This window comes from Schistocerca serialis, chromosome 7, assembly GCF_023864345.2.
Source record: "Schistocerca serialis cubense isolate TAMUIC-IGC-003099 chromosome 7, iqSchSeri2.2, whole genome shotgun sequence".
Classification (NCBI taxonomy): domain Eukaryota; kingdom Metazoa; phylum Arthropoda; class Insecta; order Orthoptera; family Acrididae; genus Schistocerca; species Schistocerca serialis.
Window position 1 is genome coordinate 34,586,641 of NC_064644.1, and position 6,258 is coordinate 34,592,898.

The following is a 6,258-nucleotide window of genomic DNA, read 5'->3' on the forward strand; positions in this document are numbered from 1 at the left end:
CTTTCAACATCCTCATATACTTTCTCTAACTCCTCATCTTCAGCTTGCGACGTCGGCATGTATACCTGAACTATCATTGTCGGTGTGTGTTTAGTGTCGGTTCTGATAAGAACAACCCTGTCACTGAACTGTTCACAGTAACACTCTCTCTGCCCTACCTTCCTGTTCATAACGAATCCTACGCCTGTTATACTATTTTCTGCTGCTGTTGGTATCACCCTATACTCATCTGACCAGAAATCCTTGTCTTCTTTCCATTTCGCTTCACTGGCTCCTCCTATATCTACATTGAGCCTTTGCGTTTCCCTTTTCAGATTTTCTGGTTTCCCTGCCACGTTCAAGCTTCTGGCATTCCACGCCCCGACTCGTCGAGCGTTATCCTTTCGTTGTTTATTGAATCTTTTTCTCATGGTCACCTCCCCCTTGGCAGTCCCCTCCAAGATATCCGAATGGAGGAATATTCTGGAATCGTTTGCCAGCAGAGAGATCATCGTGACACTTTTTCACTCACAGGCCGCATGTCCTCTGGATACACGTGTCTTTAATGCAGTGGTTTCCATTGCATTCTGCATCATCATGCCGTTGATCATTGCTGATTCGTCCCCCTTTAGGGACAGTTTCCCACTCCAAGGACAAGTGACTGCCCTGAACCTCTGTTCGCTCCTCCGTCCTCTTTGACAAGGACGTTGGCAGAATGAGGCTGACTTCTTATGCCGGAAGTTTTCGGCCGCCAATGCTGATTATTAATCAAAATTTAAGGGGTGGAAGGTTTCGAAACCGGGACCGATAACGTTTTGTTTATTAATCAAAGACGCTCTCCCTAGACCACAGGCGCATTCCAGCCTCCTATACACGATGAAGTCAGCTTAACACATCTTCGAATAGGGCACAGCCCCCTGACGCGAATCTTCCTTTGCAGATGTGAATGACTCAGGCAGTTTGTGTAGCTTGTGAAGTACACAATACAGTTCACCACATTTTAACTGAGTGCGCTCTGTTTCACGACAAGAGGGGAGAATACAGTTTCTTAGCAGACTTGTCCTCAACTGTAAATGATGAGACAAATGCGGTACATGTTCTAAGATTTTGTGTTATATCTGGTCTTGCATCTAAAGAGTTACGGTGGAGATTTCAGTGTGTGCAGACAACGGCTGGCACATCCAGTCATTATGTAAGTAATCATCCAATCAAAATATTCTGGGCTCACTGTTTTGTATCTGTTTTATTCTGTATTTGCAATTTGGTAATACATCATAAGACGCAGGTCATGTTAACAGTTTTCGGTGTTGTATGCCTATTGGGGATTGTGGGTGTTAGTGTGTGAAATTTTGGGAGCGATAGATTATGTGTGATTATATTGTAATTCTGTCAGAGACAGCAAAGGACTTGGAAGAGCAGTTGAACGGAGCGGACAGTGTCTTGAAAGGAGGATACAAGATGAACATCAACAAAAGCAAAACGAGGATAATGGAATGTAGTCGAATTAAGTCGGGTGATGCTGAGGGAATTAGATTAGGAAATGAGACACTTAAAGTAGTAAAGGAGTTTTGCTATTTGGGGAGCAAAATAACTGATGATGGTCGAAGTTGAGAGGATATAAAATGTAGACTGGCTATGGCCAGGAAAGCGTTTCTGGAGAAGAGAAATTTGTTAACATCGAGTATAGATTTAAGTGTCAGGAAGTCGTTTCTGAAAGTATTTGCATGGATTGTAGCCACGTCTGGAAGTGAAACATGGACGATAAATAGTTTGGACAAGAAGAGAACAGAAGCTTTCGAAATGTGGTGCTACAGAAGAATGCTGAAGATTAGATGGGTAGATCACATAAGTAATGAGGAGGTATTGAATAGGATTGGGGAGAGGAGAAGTTTGTGGCACAACTTGACAAGAAGAAGGGATCGGTTGGTAGGACATGTTCTCAGGCATCAAGGGATCACAAATTTAGCATTGGAGGGCAGCGTGGAGGGTTAAAATCGTAGAGGGATACCAAGAGATGAATACACCAAGGAGATTCAGAAGGTTGTAGGTTGCAGTAAGTACTGGGAGATGAAGAAGCTTGCACAGGATAGAGTAGCATGGAGAGCTGCATCAAACCAGTCTCAGGACTGAAGACCACAACAACAACAACAACCCCTCAATGTAATAACGAATAGATTGATCACAGTCCTACAGCTGGCGCTCCAATCAAGTTCTGTGTAATATCGCAGTAGCAGTTATATCCTCTATAAATATAACCCCCAATAGAATACTGAAGGTAGCGGCGCACGCTAGCGCCTATGCTTACTGCACGTCGTAGGGAGATTAATGTGGATGCAAGAACGCCGCCACTGGACTTTTGGAGTGTAGAAAGAAATAACCTGGGCCTAAGATTTGTGGAACGTATCAATACATAGCAACAGAGAAATAGGAAACTACGAAATGGTTTGGACACCAATAAAAACCGCAAATGGGATGAAAGTTGCAGTTGCATCCTACTATCAGACACTAGTTTCATCTGCAGAAATTACTAATAACTTTACAGTAATGTTTATTCATTAGCCGTATGTGTCTAAGTCGCACTATAATAACCAGAGCAGATTAGGATCATTCCATATTTGGTTATGAAATGTACAACTCCTTAAATGTCAGACGATACAAAAAGGTACTGTGAAACAGTTATAAAAGCTTTCTCTGAAACTTATTTTGAACGTAGTTCGACGTCCTATATATAATGGATATGTACTACACTTACTAGCAACAACGAGACGTCACTTCTTTCAGGATGTCATTGAGGATCAGCTATGGCAACAGTGAGTACCGAGGTACAAAAGTGTAGAAATGCAATAAAAGTGTATTACATTTATTGGAGATTATCTCGTTGGAGATTCTCGTTTATCAGGCAGGAGCTAGAAGCGTTTGATTCAGACTGTCAGACATGTAGAGGAACCGCAGTTCGCAATCAGACAAACAGTCAACCAATCGCTAGGAAAAATATGTACTTATCAGAAGGTTTAAAGATGCCAATGCTACCAAGTTGACATTGTTTGGTTTTTAAATTTCTATCAGCAGCCATGTTTGCAGAGTAAATTATGGGAATTGAGGTCCGCCTATTGTGTCAACAACTAATTCTTTTATTGTATAAATATGTTTTGGCACGTTTGTGTCGTTATCAGTGAGTAATTTTATTCAGATCTGTAAAATACAAATATGTTTCGAATAACAACTAATGGGACAAAATTAGATCCCAATACTGTACGTGTTGCTGTTGTTACTTTATTTTTTAGACTGTTAGGTGCTGTACGCTGGCGAGAGCCAAACCCTGTGGTATATCCATTGGTTATCTGTGAGCTACTGCCACAGGCTGATCGGACAGGACTCCATTTATTTCCCATTCAAAGTATTAGTTATGTAGCACAGCTGTTATCCGTCAACAAGATACGGACATTAGCGGATATATTTCGATACATGTCATGCTTTCTATATTATTTTCCATTTTTATTTGTCTTCTTTGTGTTGCGCAGCAAAATAGTAACCAAATGGAGGAATAAAATTTTGTTAGAACTGGCTGGGACGGCGCTAAGTGGAACGTGTCTGCCAGGTACGCAGTGGTGGCGAAGCCAGAACTGAAATACAAACACACAGGGAGCTTATTCTCTCATAGTGTGCGGGAGAGGACGCCAGGAATCCCTAGGTCAGCGCTTAGACAACAGTGCAGAGTAGACACAACACTCTGAAGCCAGAAGTTAAACATTAGGCCAAGCAAGAACGCTGATAGTCTCGGGAAATGGGAGAACATTCAGTCACCTACACTGGGGGGATTCACATCATCAACTGCTACAAAACCCTTCCTTCCACTCACTCACAGCCGGCCGCTGTGACCGAGCGGTTCTAGGCGTTTGTCTGGAGCCGCGCGACCGCTACGGTCGCAGGTTCGAATCCTGCCTCGGGCATGGATGTGTGTGATGTCCTTAGGTTAGTTAGGTTTAAGTAGTTCTAAGTTCTAGGGGACTGATGACCTCCGATGTTAAGTCCCATAGTGCTCAGAGCCATTTGAACCACTCACTCTCAGAATTAGGCCATTCCATCTGGATCACGGATACCGATGGAAAATACGCCCTGCTAGTTGCAGGATGCCTCGGTGAATACGACGAAGTGGCTACAGCTGCCACCACCTTGTAGTCCACTTCTATGAGTCTGCAGCCGTATGACTGTGGAGCAAACTTTGACTCTTCGAGCTGCGCTCATGTCGGTCACAGCAGTGACTGGCTGAATTTGAGGGACGAGCCAATCTTTTGTGAATCAAGAGCCGATCTGCCCACCAATTAGCTGTTCAGCTTGGGAGTCGCCACCCCATTGGGCAATACAACTACCGCCTTATCGGCTTTGTGGTGGGGCCGCCTTTCGGGCTGTGATTCCTGTCACTGTAGGGTCTCCTACCTACACACCATATCGGCGACCGACAACAGGTGCATGCAGATTTATGGGGCCGAGCCTAAGCACAGCTTCACTCAGCGAGAGAACTGAGGCTCCGACAGAAGTCCACAGCCATGCTGGGCTTTAGTGAAGCGCTGGCCGCCAGATTGGCCTATGACGGGACCATAGTGCTGACCTCTGACAATGGAGAGCCTGTGCCTGCAAATTCCTCTCTGAGTGCTGACATGTCACTCTTTGCGCTAATAATGCCACAGGACTCCAGCGCTGGACCTCCACTCGTCTGTCTTGCACTCACGTAGGAGGCCGCATCTGGCAGGCTCCTACATTTCTTCCTTCTGGGAGCTAGGGGGCCCGACTTCTAGGGTCCCTGGGATAAATGGCTGGTGGCGCCAGCTTAGGTACACCCCTTCGATGTATCTGAATTCCAATGATTATCGGTATCCTTCTTAATAACCGCTGTCCACTGCACTGAGGGTACGAGTGTGTGCGGTTCGGCCGTAGCTTGCGTGGTGGTGAGTGAATTGGCTTCATACGAATCAGGATGGAATGCTGTTTCCCTACAAGAACGTGGGTTGTGGTGACTGGAATCGTATGTCAAACCATCAGTAAAACATCCCTGGTTATAACAGTCCTTTATCCATCTCAGTTAAAAGATAGAGCCATGAATGGGGAGGAGGTTGTTGTCTTCTGTGACATAGGTGGCATCAGAGATCTGCCTGCCAGGCAAGCAATGTGTGTAGAAAGCGGCAGCTGCTGACATCAGAGGTGTGGTTTAAGCAGAGTGTCGTCAATGTGTATGACAGCAGCCCCTCCAATATTTGGCTGCTCCCTGGCCACAGCAACAACTCACCGGGATAGAGAGGGTGCTGTGCTCCTGATCTGGGTGCTCTTCAACAACAGTGCCGGCCCATATGAGCAGCATGCCAGTGACAGTGTAGCTGGGCAGCAAGGTCGCCAAGGTTCGAAGTCATGGCCCACCAGGAAGGTGGCCATCAGCAGAAGGTAGTCACCCGGTAAGTGACCCAGCAGAGCGGAGGCACCGTGTGGGCCACATGCAAACTTCAGTTCATGTAAGAGGCTGCAGCTGCTGGCAGCAAAGTTCGTGGATGACGGAAGGTTTCCTTGTCTGACACTGCCAGTGATCTCTGCCCTGCGATCATCAGCTGGCGTAGAGTATGTCGCGCAGCAGACTTGATGCATCTGGACAGTGCTGGGTACGATGAACATTTGAGTATGAGGGTCTGATTTGGGGAATATACGTGTGAGCGGGCTAGTTAGTGTGTCTCCAAAGACAGCCGAAACCGTAATGGGCTGGAGTGACTGAGCGTTGCCGTTAGGTGGCGATGACTTAATTTACCCCAGTTTTCTTGTTTAGTCAGCTCCTCCAGAACACTACAGAGCTGTAGGATGATGAAGGTTTGGATTTCAGGGACACTGGCTAGCGTATTTCACAGTGTCAGCTTACTCAATGAGCGTTCTTTCACTCTGAATACGCTATCTTACTCAAAGGCACTCGTCTTCAGGTTGATGGCCACTTTCCTCTCCATGAACCCTTTCTGCTAAACGAACCAGAAACAGTTCACCTCCCCCAACGAAGCTGTGGCGCAACAGGTACAAAACGAAGCAAAGATCTTTACACTGGTGGGTGGTAACTGAAACACACTCGACTATCAGACAATATGTGAAGCCTTCAGGAACAGTTGTAGGAAAACTGTTGAAACTTTGGTCACTTCATCTGTTTTACATGTGCTTTTGACAACGCTGACTAGAGTACTCTCTTTAAAATTCTAAACGTAACAAGGATAAAATATAGGGAGTGAAAAGATATCTATAACCTCTACAGAA